Source organism: Rhinolophus hipposideros, assembly GCF_964194185.1.
Source record: "Rhinolophus hipposideros genome assembly, chromosome: 18".
In the NCBI taxonomy this organism is placed as follows: Eukaryota; Metazoa; Chordata; class Mammalia; order Chiroptera; family Rhinolophidae; genus Rhinolophus; species Rhinolophus hipposideros.
Genome location: NC_138064.1, coordinates 6,219,493 through 6,235,848, shown reverse-complemented (window position 1 = coordinate 6,235,848; position 16,356 = coordinate 6,219,493).

Below are 16,356 nucleotides of genomic sequence, written 5' to 3'. Positions count from 1 at the left end.
GATTAGCGTTCCCCTACCACTCCAACACCATCTGACCTTATATTGTTCACATTCCGCTGACCTGTAAATTGGAGCCCGCAAACTTCGCCTCCATTTTGGCTGCTGTTTTCAGCTTGTCCTGTGGCATACTCCGACTTTGGCTTTCTGGGCCTTAGGGCCATCTAAAGGTCTCCTGTTATTCCCGGTTCCTCTATTACAGTTGTGGATCCCACTTGGGTCTTGTTGCTATCAGTGACTTATATCCCTACTTATATTTTCAGATTGGGGACACCTTGCTGGTACTTTTTGCACGAGAGCTTTGTAAGGTTTTAAATGTACTCTTCTAGTTGCTCTCTCAGTTATTACGCAGGGGGTGGGATCCAGAGAGATATTCAAACACTTTGCTGCAATCATCATTTTCCCAAGCCAGTATTTTAAACCTAAGTTCTACTCAACATTTTTGAGCTAGAAGAACTATGTGGAAACTTTCCATCGAAGACTGTCTATCTCAGAGTTTTATTAAGGAAAGTGCTATTTCTATTGGAATTTGCTAGGGGAACAACAACAAAAAAAGCTTATGTACAAATAGTGTTCTAGGAAAAAAAAATGTATGAAAATAAACCAGTCCTTCATTGTGGCAAGAAGGAGTGGAAAACACATACACAATCTAGTTACTTGCCTTTAAACCTCACCAATGTCTACTACTAATGACCCTTCTGAGTTTCCCTTCAGTGCTGAGCTCATAGTAGGTACCTAATGTCATGAATGAATAATTGAATTCATTTGAGCCCTGGCTGTTTCCTCGCCAAAGTATTAGGAGAGTAACAAAGATTCCATACAATCATTCTCCTCCCCTTCATCATTCTCCTTAGACCTCTTAATGACAAATGAGCAGCTCGCGTGCAAGGGCACGTACATGGGCACGGCACCCCCACCCCCAGCACTCATGAGCCACATTCATCATGGCTTTACATGGTACTATTTAAGTGAATTCTAGTTTCAAAGGAAGAGTTAACAATAATCTTTGATGACTGAATTACTTATCTTTAAAGCTGCTGGCGCTCTCAGGTCTCGGGCCTGGGAGACCCTGGCTAGTAGATTATCATTTGACCTTAGAAAAATCGCAGACAGCATCAGCGAGCGAGTCTTGGACACGGCAAAGATACTTAACTGAAGCTTTTGGTGCAGGCTTAGCTGGAGCAATAAGAAGGTGATTAGGAACAAGCAGAGGAAAAAATACCAAGTTTTAGAAAAGATCAGCACTAACAACCATCGAAAAAATGAAGACTGACAAGGCAATTGATTGCTTCATTCCACTTTCACTAACCATAAGGGCGATGAAACTGGAAGGAGAAAAACAACTGATAAATGCCCAGGCGTTGCCTCATAAAGAGAACAGTCTGCTTCCTGAACAGAAACCAGGAACATCCTTTCTCTTTCTCACTATTAGCTTCTGTAATCACAGTCCAGGTTCGGGTCAAGCCAGAAGCTGTTGATGGTAGATACAGTGCTTTTTAAGGTCACTGTTCTCAGCTTCACGTCTCTGTGCTTTTTACATCCATTTGGAGATTAATTTCAGTAAATGAATGGGGTGGGAGGTAGGGAAGATTAATGGTGCTTAAGAATTGTGGCAGCTGTAAGCACCTACAATCCGATGCTATAGGTTCGTGGCTGAAGTAATGACCTTGAGTTTTTATAAACGTCAGAACGTCAAGGTTTTAGAGATCCAGAAAATAGGCATGAAGAAGATTCTACTTAGCATCATGGAAATATACAGATGGATGTGTGATAAACACTGGGAACTGAGAAACAATCTGGGCCCATAAATTTGGTTCTGGCTTTAAGTCGGAGAAGGAACCACAACACCTAAGAGGGCATTGAGCATAGTTGTGGTAAATTGTCCACTCTAAAGGTTTTTGTTTTTGTTTTTTTACAGGTAAGTAAATAGGGGGGGGAAATAAAGAACAAGTTGTACCTGTAAAAACAGCAACAACAATAACACCAACTAGGGCAAACAATAAACCTGGAGAATAAGAGAAGGGGTTATAATCTCATCTATGTAAAAGAAGAACATTCCACCAGAAGTGATCTGTTTTCAGGATTCACATAGGAACTAGAAATACATCAAAATGTTCTGTTTCTTCAAGAGTGTATTGGAAGGAGAGAAGAGATTTTGGTGAAAAATCAAACAAAATAAGGCAGAAAAGGAGAGGATGAGATGATTGCAAGGAAACAAAAATTGCAATAACAGAATTAAAAACCTGCATTGGAGATACTAGTAGTAAAATGACACTGTAGAAAACAAAATCAATAAGAACAGATGTAAAGTTCTTCAAGAATATAAAGGAAAAGTACAAAGAGATTAACATTATGATAGAGGCAGTGATAATGAAGAATAAAGATTCAATCTAGAAATTAACCACTGTTTCTAAATTAGACATTGGAATAAAAACAATATTTAAGAATACAACTGGAATGTACTTTACTGAGCATAATAAAATCTGAGAAGGTAGATTTAAAACACATATTGATGCAAAAATCAAAGGAGAGATTTCTATCTCAACCCAGTCCATATTATAAATGCTATCTGGTATAAATGTGCTGCCCTCGGGTTCTTGGATGTTTAGCTGTGTTTCTCTATTGGCTTTATACTTGGTGGTACATTCAGTCTTTGGTTATACCATCCTAAGATTTGGGAAGGCTTTGTTCTACTCTCCCAGCATTGTTTTACTGTCACCAAGTCTGAAGCCAGCCTGATCTTTTGTTAGCGCTCCCCCTATGAGATTTGCTTTTTCTGCCCGGTTATCTACGTATTTATGGCTGTAAGTGTTGTAACTTAACTTTCTCCAAAGATTCTATGTGAGAGTCTTTTTAGGAATAATTTATGTTCAATTATTTCTAAATGACTATCGCTTTATCTTTAAATGGATTTACCTATTCTTTGAAAAATAGCAGTGGGCAGAAGGTGGGAGGCAGATTTAGCTAGAGGCTGTTTGCAGTCTTTCCTTGGGTTTATCAGTGTCTTACACCTGTCAATGAATCTGTTGTTTCTTTTGACTCAGAGATGTATTCGTTTTTCACTTTCCATCGTTGGTCATAGCAGAGCCTTGGGGATCACAGGGTCCTAAGTTGCATTTGGTGACCATTGAGAACCTGTTGTCTCTCTGTCATTTTGCTTGCCCTCCTGTATCCCTCTCCATTGAAAGCAGGGTTGTAGATAGAAAATATCTTTTCAATGTGTTTTCTTCTTTCATTTTCTCCTCTCTTGCTGTTCAACAATGTCAGACCCGTTCTCTAGAAGGCTATCTCCACCTCCAAAAGACCACATATGTATTTTCTAGGGCTGAGACATAGTTTGGAGGCTCAGGGAGGTATGTGTTGGTGATAATGGAGGTATGGTGTTGGCCACTTTTTTGCTCCCCCAGATTTTGCTATCTTTGACCGGTGTGTTGCAAATTACTTTTTAGAGTTATGGCGGTTTTCTTGTTTCACTTGAGAAAGGGTTTCCCCTCTCTATTTCTAATTCTGTGCTGTTGTGTTGTGTTTGTTTGTTTGTTTGTTTGTTTGTTTGAGTATTAAGAGAGGAAAATGGATCATAAAATACATTCTTTGTTACCAAAATTCACAACTGTGCTTTGTATCTTTAGTTGTATCATTGTGTAATGAATGCCCATCTCCCCTTCTAGACTCTAAGCCTTATGAGGGTGGGGACCTTGTCTGTTTTTGTTTGACTCAAGCAGTGCTTCCTGTAGGCTCTGAGCTAGCACAATCATCCATCCTAGCCTTCGAGATTCTGGCAGGTCCGTTCTCTGTTAGGGCTTCTTTGCCCCTTTCAGGTCCTTCTGTGAAATCTAAATTTGGTTTAGAGAACGATGAACATTTGTGTCGTGGTGGTTAAGACAGCACGTTCTCATAGCTCTTCTAGCTGCATCCCCTTTAGAGTCTGCCAGAGAAGAGTCAGGTTGGCACGTGTCCCCTGGTCTCTGTGGTTGTCCTAACGCTCCTTCATTTGACTTAAGGTGAGTGGGCCCAAAGCTCCCTTTGAAGTGGAGAGAGAGGCCTGACTGTTGGTTACCAGTGCTCTTTAAAATATGTGTACATGTATATACGTATAGTTAGAAAAATCTCTATATTTCTATTTATGTTGTATAAATTTCTTAATGTATAATCTCTATGTACTCTCTCTGAATAGATATCATATCTGGTATTGTATATAATATAGAATAGATTTATATGTAGTCTCTTCTATGTAGATATATATATTTAGATATAATATTTTAATGTATCTATAAATGTTGTTATGCATTAGTTATATATTTATAGAATCTATAATCTTTTATAGTATGCTATATAGTGTAATGCTTTTTTCATATTTTACTTAGTATAATATATTTAGCATATATTATGTAGTATACTATATTATAAACTGAATATATATACTAATATATTTAATAGATTTACGTACTATAGTTATATATATATATATATCACATATAATGTATGATATACATATACATATATACATTCTTTCTATATAAATTACATGTCAAAAACCCTAGATTAAAATAGCATATAAATTTGGGATTCTAAGCTTACTTCATTGTGCCTAAAGTATTGGATAGTTGAGAGCTAGCACTGTGTTAAATGTAGGCTGTAGATTTAGACATCTCTGTGACCTTCAGCGTTTTCCTGAAATTCTCTGTGTCTAATTTCTATAATATTTAAAATGGTACTAATAACAATACCCACACCTCAGGAAAATTATAAGATAAAATATGAATCGTTTGGCATAATGCCTGACACGAGGCCAAGCCTTGATAAATGGTAGCTAATATTATTTTTGCTTCTGAATTATAGTAATAAAACTGTTACTGCTCTGTCAAATATGTAAGTTATTGGTGCTTTTGAGTGTGTAGAAAGACTATATCCAATTAACAAGTGAAATAGAAACCAAAGGTCCAAATTTGACATTATCCGTTGGCTCTTCCATGATGTGTATATTTGTAAATATTCTTTATGAGCTTTATTTATAGCAGATATTTAAAAATTGCTTTCAAATCACATTGTAGGTTCCTAGCAACTCAGCTTATCCTGTTTCAAGTATTTTTCCTAAAAGCTATTCTAGAGACAAATGCACAAATGCAGGCTATTTGGGGCTTCTTTTCCCAAACATGGTGTCGAGTTTTGTTTTGGTAACACCACATCTCAAGATGCCCTTTTTAGTTTCCTGACAGATCACCCCAATGGGGTCTGCTCTTTTGACTCTCCTTATTTATCTCTGTCTTTCTTACTAAGACATCCAGATTCACTTTGGCTATTTCCCCGCGGAGCACGGCACTCACAATTTTCTATAGCTGTTTTTCCTTCTCTAGCATTTTCACCTTGCCAAGCTGTGTGCACGGCTCTCTCTGAAGAGTTAACACAGAATCCATCTGGTACCTCCTGACAGCGTGCCTCTGGTCCATCTTCATTTTATCATAAATTATCTTACCTGGCAGCACAGCGTCCTTGAAGTGTTCAGCCAAATTGCAACAAGCTCTTTGAAGCCCATCCCAGCTTGTCTGTTCTTAATGGTTTTGCCTTCACTTTGTACAGGGTTAGTGCACCTTACAGCAAAATCAGCTTTGAACCGATGGAAATTTCAATGCCTCCTAATGTAATAGAGTTCACTAGGAGAGACTTGAATGGTAATATTTAGACAAATATTATCTAAATTAAGCTGGTTCCTCAGGCTATAAAAACCTTCAGGACTCATCTCTGTCCCCCTCCCCCTGGCCCCAGGGGTGATTAGGGATGAAGACAATCCTTGAACCTCCTCTGATGGTGGCTGTCTGTTGGGTAGACCGAAGGTGAGGCTTCCTGTGAGTGGGCCAATGCATGAGTCACATTGGATTATGCTGAAGAGCGGTCTTCTACTGTGTTAGAAATCTTTTTTTTTTCTTTTCTTTTTTTTCTTTAGTCTAGAGCAATAAATACTAGCGGGACTGATACGTGATTTGTGTATGTGAAAACTTTGGAACTTTAAGTCATCTTTTTCTATTAACTTGTCTTTCTGATGTTGAGCTGTTCGTTCTATCTCAGAGTTGGTTTAAAAAACAGTCTGCTGGTTGGCTTTCCACCTATTCCAGACAGGCTTGGCCAACCTGAGGCCACGGAGGTGCTTGAAGTTTTCATGCTTGAAATGGCTCTGTGTGGACAGTGATCTGAGAACAGTCACCAGGCCCCTATGTGGGAGCTCCTGGGTGATCAGATGGGCACAGCTGTCTTGCCTAGGCTTTTCAGCTTCCTTGATTTCAACTTCCGTGAAAAATTAGAAAGAGGACAGAGATAACAGCCAAAATATGGTGAGTTCAGGTCCAGGAAGGGGATGAGGAACATCAGACGGGCAGCACCTTGGCTGTAATGTCCTTTTCTGTGTACGGTACCCAGCCCAGAAGCCATGCACAGATCTGGCTGCTCAAAGTAGTGGGTATGGACCTCAGAAATGGCTCATGTCTTCACTTTATCTCAACTCTCTGGTTCAGGTATTTAATTTGATTGTTACTTTCTCCTGTTCCGATTTGGTGTGCTCCTTTCTTTTTTTCTCTTCCTCCAGCCAGTTTTCATGGATGGCTTCTTTTATACTGACTTTGCTAGTCTCTAGAGCCTCAAGATTATTTTCTCTTCGTTCTGTGGACCCCAATCATGATCCACGTTAACCCCTAGGTCACAGCCTGCTGGGCCACTCTGTCACTTCCCAAAAAGGATGCATGATACTGGGGGGTAGAAGTCAGGGCGGATGTCCTTTCACTCATATACCTTCTCCTTTTGTTCATACGGAAATGAGATTGCTTGCATTTACAATGCCAGAGCTATGCAGAAGACCCAGGTGCCATTCTCTGCCTTAATTTACCTGGAGAGAGAGCAAGAGAGACAGAGAAAGAGAAATGGCTTTTTCATAGATTGAGGTAATCACTGTCTATCTTTACTGTAGTAATTTTTAGTAGGGTCTAGTGTCAGTATTTATGCTATGCTAGATTATCATTGATTTGTGAAATTAAACAATAATTTATACTATTACCAAATTGAATGGACTCTCTTTGGCCTGTTTCTTAGTTACCTTACTATTCCCTTCCTCCGATACTTTTCTCTTGGCTTTTGCAGTAGTACTTCCATATTTTCTCCTATCTCTCTTGTGCCTCCTTTCTTAGTCTCTTTACTAGCCTCTCTTCCTCAACTAAAACTTGAAGTACTGTAGTGCCCTAGGGCATTGTCCTGGGCACTTTTCTCTGCATTCTTTCTTCGTATCATCTCATCCTTTCCTATGGCTTTTGCGTTCTTTCTCTATGCTCTTGGCTCACAAATATGTCAGGAGACCAGATTGCTCCATCGAGTGGGTTAGCTTAAAACCTGAGTCCACCAATTTTCTCTTTCCTTTCCCAGCCACATCTAATCCATGAGCAACTCTTGCCATTTCTCTGTACATTTCCCCTTCTGCTATCTCACTGTAGCCTGAAACTCCATCATCTTTCCCCTAACCTACCACAAGTCTAACACATTTTCTTCCTTTGACTTCTCATGACTTCTGGTAATCCAGTATCCACACAGAAATCAGAGTGGTTAATACATATATGTAGATTTATGGAACTTTCCAGCTTATGACATTTTACTGCCTCATTGTACCTGGAGTAAAACATACGGTCTGCAGGCCATGATTTGACTCCTGTCTAACTCTTTGGTTACATCGTGTAATACTGTTGTTCGTTCACAAATGGCCCCCACACACAGAGGACAAGGAGAGACCAAAGAAAGAGACAGTCCGTCCACTCCAGCTTGGTAGGTGGCAGGTTTAATAAGCAAGAGAAATTACTAGGCTTGTCTCGGGCAGCTACAAGACCAGTAGGTCTTCACACCTACCCACCAGAATCTTATAGTTTCTATAGAGGCCTTAACTGGGTTCAGTCATGTATACCGTTCACATGGTCTCAACAACACCATACTCTCTCAGAGCTACACCCTTGGAACCGTTCCCACTGTGAGGATGGTCGGCAGAGCATACATTCCCAAGGACGGGGAGGGGTGAGGTGCCTCCAATTGTCTGGTCCAGCTCTCGGGTCAACCGGCAGTCATAGCTTCTCAATGACCTCCTTAAACAGCTGTCCCTTTAACTCACTACCATCTAGGTGTACCACCCTCCTTTCTGCCTTTAAATCCACTACACTTTTTATTTTATTTTTATTTTTTTATTCTTCAGCTTTTGCACTTGCAATTCCTTCTCTTTGGAAAGCTTGACTCCTGGCTAGGTACACTGTTGTTCCACTTTCATCCGTCAGACTCGCCCTGTTTATCTGAAGCCTACCCCCTACCCAGTTATTTTCCATTCTGCCTCTGACCTCATTATAGCCTCCATACTTAGCCTCCATACTCTCTGTATGTATTTCTCTATACAGAGAAATAAACTCTCTGTATGTATTTCTCCATACAGAGAAATAAACTCTCTGCAATTTATTTCCCTGCTGTTTATTTTCCATTCATCCATCCCCACTGTTCCACCTCCCCAGAATGCAAACTCTGGGCCCAGTGGGCTTGTTTCCTTGCTCACAGCAATATCCCTGGGGACTAGCAGTTTCGGGCACAGTTTCTGCTCAATAAATTGGTGAATGAATGCATGGAAAGTTATGTATAGCCACATCAGGCATCAGGGACAACAGTCCATTCTTTCATTCATGTGTGGAAAACTTTTCTTTCTCTTTTTCTTAAGAGTGCGTACTGAGAGAGTATTCACGGATAGAAGAGGGGAAGGGTCCATGGAGCTATTTATCATGCTGAAATAAATTGCAGTCCAAGGACCGGCCCGGTGGCTCAGGCGGTTGGAGCTCCATGCTCCTAACTCTGAAGGCTGCCGGTGCAATTCCCACATGGGCCAGTGGGCTCTCAACCACAAGGTTGCCAGTTCAATTCCTCGAGTCCCACGAGGATGGTGGGCTGTGCCCCCTGCAACTAAGATTGAACACGGCACCTTGAGCTGAGCTGCCTCCCGGATGGCTCAGTTGATTGGAGCGTGTCTGCTCAACCACAAGGTTGCCAGTTTCGACTCCCCCAAGGGATGGTGGGCTGTGCCCCCTGCAACTAGCAATGGCAACTGGACCCCCCAGAGCTGAGCTGCGCCCTCCACAAATAAGACTGAAAGGACAACAACTTGAATCTGAACGGCACCCTCCACAACTAAGATTGAAAGGACAACCACTTGACTTGGAAAAAAATCCTGGAAGTAACACTGTTCCCCAATAAAGTACTACTCCCCTTCCCCAATAAAATCTTTTTTTAAAAAAAATTGCAGTCCAAATATATTTGGAAACCTCTGTAAAAGGGGTAGAGAATGTATTCACCTCTACAGCAGGTTTTAACATGTTTCCTCTCTTTCCTCCTACCACAAAAATGAGAATCCGTGGCATAGTAGAACATGAAATAAGGCTAGTTTTGCATATACTGCCCCCAGGCAGGTTTCAGCTCCAAGATAATAATGATCAGAGCTAACGAGGTGCAAGCCAATCTGTGTGAAAGCCAAACACGAACACCTAGCCCAGATCGTCTGCAAATCCGAAATGCTCTGAAAAGTGAAAAGTTTTGTTGAGAGTTGGTGGCAAACTGTTTTTCAACGAACCCATATCTGATCCTACAGGAGGCAATTTCAAGTCTATATTCATAAAATTCATGTTTCCCTGGAGAAATATTTTCGGTCAGTGTGACAAGGGATTTGTACGTCGTGTGCATGAAGATCCAGCTCTCCAGGGTTCTCTGAAGGACTTGCAAAATGATCCCCTACACATTTTGGCCTGGACACAGAGTGTTTTTTCTTTTTCTTTTTCTTTTTTTTTACAATGTCATAGAGCTCCATTATGTGATTGGATTCAAAATATGTCCCGCTTTCTTCCATCAGTCATTATATACGTAGGCTCCTGGTAATGTGCCGGGACCTGTTGTTGCCCAGGAAATTAAAACATGTCAGCTTCCAATTGTAACTGAGTTAGAGCAGGAAAATAAGTTTCTTTTCAGTAAGTGACACCTACTACTATGGGAGGACGTGGCAGGAGATAAATGGTAGCACACGGAATGAGCAAATGGGGCAGAAATAAAGCCAAGTTACAGTGTCAATGGCTTTTCCAATGAATGACAAGTGGTGACAAGGTTCAGCATGTGATCCAAGCTGCACAAGCCATCACTAATTACCAGGTATTTTGTTTGTGCTTGGCTTTCACACAGACCAGCTCCCGGCGTGCCAGAGTTGGTCAACGGCAAACTCAGACTCACCATTTTCCAGCCCTGATGACTCTTCATTAACTCGGACCGTCATTTCACCGCAGCTAAATCCCCGTCTGTCTGGAGGGGAGACAAGAGGAAACAGCCTAGCTGCATGTGCCACCGAGGAATATTTGTGTCCTCAGGTCCTGCCACTGCAATTAGTTAATCCCGTGTTTGGTATTTGCTATTTCAGAGGGCTCAGGGCGGCATGTTTGATGGTTGGTAGATGATTTGACATCCGGTGCTATTGCAAGCAGTGTTAGTTCCAAGAAAGAAAGAAAATAGACTGTCAATGCATTTTGTTCTCTTTCCTGTACCTGGTGTTTTTTTTCCTTCCTGCTTCTTCAATCTATCTCTAATGGACCCTGTGAACTTAGAAACCAACAGTTAAAAATAGAAGCTTTCAAGGACAAAGAAGAGAAATGACTCTGGTTGGTATTAATCTGTCCTAAAGAAGTGAGGGTAAAGTGCTGGATATAGAACATGTAGATAGAATTTGTGAGTTCTGAGTATATTCAAGATGACGATCTCATAGATGGAAAAAAAAATGCCTTCTGAATGAAATAGAAAGAGCAGTTTTTTCTTTCCTACTCTCGTATGTTTTGCAAAAACAAAGGAAATCATTTCTGTCGTTAATTATAATATAGTATTTATGAGGTAAAGTCCACATACAGTGACATGCATATATCATAAATGAAGACTTTAATGAGTTTTAATAAATGTCTGTATCCATGGAACACACACCCCTACCAAGATGTAGACTATTTTATCAACCCAGAAATTATGCCTATTTCTAATAAACCTCCCACTCTCAAGAGGCAAATACTTTTCTGACTTCTATTACTGTAGATAAATTTTGTCTGTTTTTGAACTTTATATAAGTGGCATCATTGTTATACAGTGATTTATAACTGACCTTTGTTTAACATAATGTTTTTGAGATTCATCCATGCTTGCTCATCTTTCTTGCTGAGTAGGATTGTATTGTGTGAATATAACAGGTTTATTTTTTTTTAAATCTGTTCTGCTGAAGTACATGTAAGTTATTTCTAGGTTTGGCTGTATGGATAAAGCTGCTTGTACATTCTTGTACAAGTCTGTTTATGGATCTATATTTTCATTTTGTCTAGATGAATACCTACAAGTGTGATTGTTGGGTCAGAGTCAGTGTATGCTTAGCTTCCTAAGAAACTATCAAACAGATTTCCAAAGTGACTATACCGTTTTACATTCCTATAGGGAGTATTTGTGGGCTTTATTTGCTTCACAGATTCTTTACAATAGTATAATTAGCCATTCTGGTCCGTGTTTTTACATTCTGACAGTTTTAATTTGCATTGCTCATATGACTAATCAGTCTGGGACACCTCTGAGACCAGGTTTGGGGAGAAGGAGGTTTGTTCACAGAGATAGATAATACAGGAGGATAAAAGGGGAGATTTAGTTTGGGGTATATTAGTTAGAGTTATGGCAATGGATTTCAGGAGGAGAGTTTGGAAGGCACAGGTTTAGAAATCTACGACAGCTTAAATGTGAAAGCATATGCCACTCCGAGGAAAAAGACCAAAATCCAATGTTATAATTTCATAAATTGTCACAAAATAATTCTCCCTAGCCTTTTTCCTCTCTCTCTCGGCCCCTTTGGAATGAGACACCATCTGGTCAGGGAAACAGAAGGTTCTTGTTCTCACTGAACTGATAGTAATTAGGAAATAACTCTAATTATGGATGCCTATTGAAAATTTTAAAGAAAACTAAATGCTTACAATATTTGCCTTAAAAATATTTGTAAGCATCTTTTAAAATTCTCGTTGATGGTTCCTTAAGTAATTTAACATTTACTTTTAAAATATCCAAGCACTTTACACATGCATATTATGGGAGTAGTTTGACAGAATTGAACATATCTGAAAATGGAGGGGGAGGAAACAGAAACAGTAATCCAGAAAGAAACAGATTTTTATACTTCATTCTTAAATCATTTTAATTACATACATTACCTTATGCTGATTTTCTCTCAAATGTTACCTTTTTGTTGAACGTTTTGGTAGAGTGATGGAAATACTGCTGTGTAGAAGAAATCTGAGCAACACTAATTTCTTGGTGGTTTCATAGGTTTTAGGCATAGGAGCACCCAACAGCAAATCTTAAAACTACACTCTTCCTGTAACTCACCGTATAAGGCAAGGCTTCAACTTAGGAGAAGGCAACAAAGATCAGCAGCAAACAGGTAAATTAGGGAACTGCTGTGAAGTTTTTAAAGCCTCATACATAACACTTCATCAGGCTAAGAGAAGAAAATGAAAGCACCCCAAATGGTATCCATTCTCTTTCTCGTCCATCAGCCAGGGCAGCTCATATCAGTTCCCTAGCTGACAACATTGTTAGAAAGTGTGCTGCAGTGTTTGCTGGTGGCTCTACTAAAACGAAGGTCCTTTTATTTCGTGTCTTGTTCTGGAAGAAAAAAATAGAAGGAAAAGTTGGAACATTAAAGAAAAAGAAATGAGAGGTGTCACCCTCCCCTTTCCTAAATTGTGGGTATTCGATGGGATCCAACAGTCACAGAGTAGCAGAAGCCCCAGGCAGGCCTAAGCTATCAGGCACGCGTGTGGGTCTGAGTGCAGGAAGCTGGCCATGCAAACAGAATGCCCTGGGAGTACTCAGAGCCAGGCCTGGGAGGGCGCAGCTTCCAGGGTGCCCAAAGGGCCTGAGCTGAGCTCTTCCTTTGGCTGCTCTCATTAGAGATGGTGAAGTGGGGGATATGCAGTGTTCAGCTGCTACTTGCAGAATTTCTTCTTGATGTAATCCTAACAGATACAGTCTAGTAGATACAGTCTCTATTTGTGTTAATGTTTGGAAGGAATAAAGATTAAGGGGAGCGGGAGGAGTTTGAGTACAAGCTAAGAGACATGTCTGTTGGCCTTGTAGTCAGGTGGACTCGTCCCACAGTGCTTTTTTTTTTTTTTGTTTTAGTGTGTGTATGTGTGTGTGTGTGTGTGTGTGTGTGTGTGTGTGTTTTGTTTTTGGGGTTTTTTGCAATAAGTTACTACTTTACTAACAAATTAAAACCCTGAAGTCAATTTCTTTGGGAGTTCAATTATTGAAGGAGGGTTAATTATAAAACCTACTCATTGTAATAGATTTAGCATGGAAGGCTATCTTGTAGAAACTACACATACTGGTGTAATTTGTGGTTAAACAGTTTCCAACGTTCTTGTCCTATCTTGTTCCTAACAAATAGTTGCTCTGCCCTGGAACAATTCGACTTAAGAGAGACAGAGAAAAAAAAGAGAGAGAGAGAGAGAGAGAGAGAGAGAGAGAGAGAGAGAGAGAGAGAGAGAGAGAGAAAGAAAGAAAGAAAAGAAAAGAAATAGCTCTTTCATCAAATGCTTATTGAACCCAAAATTTGAGAACTGTTTTAGGAGCTGAGCATAAAAAGATGAAAAATCCATAGGTCTTGCCCTCAAGGGGTTTAGAGACTAATGAAAAAGCTGTACCTATATATGTTTGCCCAATAACTGAAAATGGAAAAATAAAAGATGTTAATTATATATCTTCATTGAATTGTTTGTTTAAACCAGGCTATGCAGAGGGGACAGCAGGATGAGATAACACCTCATCTCTACAGAAAGCTTCCTTAATTCAGCCACTGCTGAATACTTTTATCTGTGTTGTATTCCATGCAGCATAGGATGACAGCTGGGGTGGGGGGTGGGCACAGAAATGGGCACTTATTTAGCTCAGACGTCTGAGGGGTGGCTGATCTAGGCTGGTCTACCTGGGCAGTTCTGGGTCACATGTCTCCCCTCTTTCTCCCAGCCCCTGCATGCCCTTTACCTGGCAACAGCCAAGTATAAGCACACTGACTGGCACACCCTTGCACCTACTTGGTTCTGTTGGCCAAAGCAGGTCATGTGGCCAAACCCAAGCAAATCACTGGGTGAAGAAATAATTTACTCTTTTGGAGGGAGGAATTGAAACATCACATGCAAAGAGCATGAAGATAAGAGAGCTGAAGCATTGGGGCCAGTAATGCGACACAGGAGGTGTCCCAGACTCATTAGGACGCGCATTAACTTGGTTCTGGTAGCAGTTGCATGAGGTGGGTACTCTTAATGGCTAAGACGGAAGAACGATGTGATGGAGACCATCTGAAGCTGATGTGTGAGTCTGGCGGGCTCTGCCGCTTACTGCCTGTGGGCTTTCAGCACTTACTTAGTCAGCCCTTTTGTCCCTCAGTTTCCTCATATTAAACTGGAGAAAACACTTTTAGTATAGGGTGCTATGAGGAATAGATGAGTTTACGTGTTAGATACTGTTAGACGCATGGTACATGATAACTGAACTCTAGCTGTTGCTACCAAGTTGATGGCTAACATTCCTGGAAAGAAGAACTGTGCTCGCGAAAACCTGTGACTCAGTGTCAACAATAACGATGACGAGGACAGGTGTGTCTTACATCATATCTGCTCTTATCCTTGCCCGGAGAATCTCAGGCCCTGGCCCCTCCACCTGCTGTTCACAACCCGCCTGTTTTCACTCAACAATCTTTTGAAGATAGTCTTATAGGTGTTGTTATATTTTATATAATCAAACCAAAAATATAACTCTATTAGCAAAGGCTATACTTTCATAATAATGGTTACTGACAAATTAATTTCCCTTTACTGTCAGAAATAATTTTCAGGAAATCATTTAGTTTTCATGAAAAGTTCTATTTGCAGAAAACACGCTCGTCATTCAGATGTTAGATTTTTCCTTTTATTTACCTAACTCAGGTAGAACCATTATTCATAAATACATAATTTGAAACTTTCAGAGTTGCAGAAGAGGTATAAAGATTTTAAACCTGAGTATTGTAGAATCGTGCAGGAAGGGTTTTGTGTTTGAGGAGAGATTATTTCATGTGTGACAAAATACAGAAGTTGATATTTATTCGGTTATAAAATATTATAGACCATCTACTCCCAGAAAAACTTGTCGTGGACACAGAGAACATAAATGATGAAAGCATCATTCTTGTCTTCAACGTGTTTACAATCCAATGGAGAAAAGCTTTTAGAAAGTAAATGATTACAGTACAGTGCAATAGGCTCCGATAATTGTCCACACAGTGGTCTGGGCATCTTATCCAGGTAACAGGGAATTCCTGAAGGCTAGGAGCAAACAAGTGGAACAGGAGTATACAGAGTGGAAATTATAGGGACCATCAGGCAAGCAGAGAGAGAAATGATGCAAGTTTCCGGGCTCTGGCAGTAAAATCATTTGGAATGGATAGAGAGAGTATTGAGTTGTTGAAATGGGACGAAGGAGATGACTAGAGAAATAGGCAGAGTTCAGATTTTCAAGGACCTTGGATGTTGCTTTAAAGACTGTGGACTTTACTTAAAAGCATTGGGCAGCCACTAAAGATTCTCAACACAGTCTCATTTACATTAGCTTTTGATCCTTCTAATAGCTCCTGGATTGTTGGAGAGGGTAAGGCAGATGAGGAGGGTGTTGCCTCCAGGTAAGAGCTAAGGGGGCCAGACTTAAGACATAGTCAGTAAGAATAGGGAGAAGGGGAAGGATTTGATAGGAAAGGTCTGGGCATGGAGCAACAATTACTACGTTCAGGGCACTTCCTTTCAGGATGTGCTTTAGTAAATAGGAGGGTAGTGATGCTTGCTTCAGTTTTCCCTGCCTCCCAACCTGGTAAAGTGAATACGTTCAAATGCGTATATGTCAAATTGAAGCTGCAGATATCTTTCAATTGTTTCCCTTAGCTCCACAGAAAAGATTTTAGGTATTTAGCAATAAACATTTGCTACCACAAACCAAGCATAGATACAAAGGCTGTTTAAAACCTAGATCTCTCAGGTGATTAAACTGACCCTGAAGAAAAGTGCTTTCACTTAATCAAATCCGCTCCTTTAGACTCTTAGAATTTCAACAGTTGACGTTAACTGCATAACCCCATTGTTCAGATGAGCGCACTGAGGTCAGGAGACATTAAGGAGACTTCAGTGTAATGTGCTAGTAAAATCAAGGTAGTCGAACTTAGTTTGTAACACCTTCTACCATACCACATCACTACTATTTTATTTGCAAGTTATC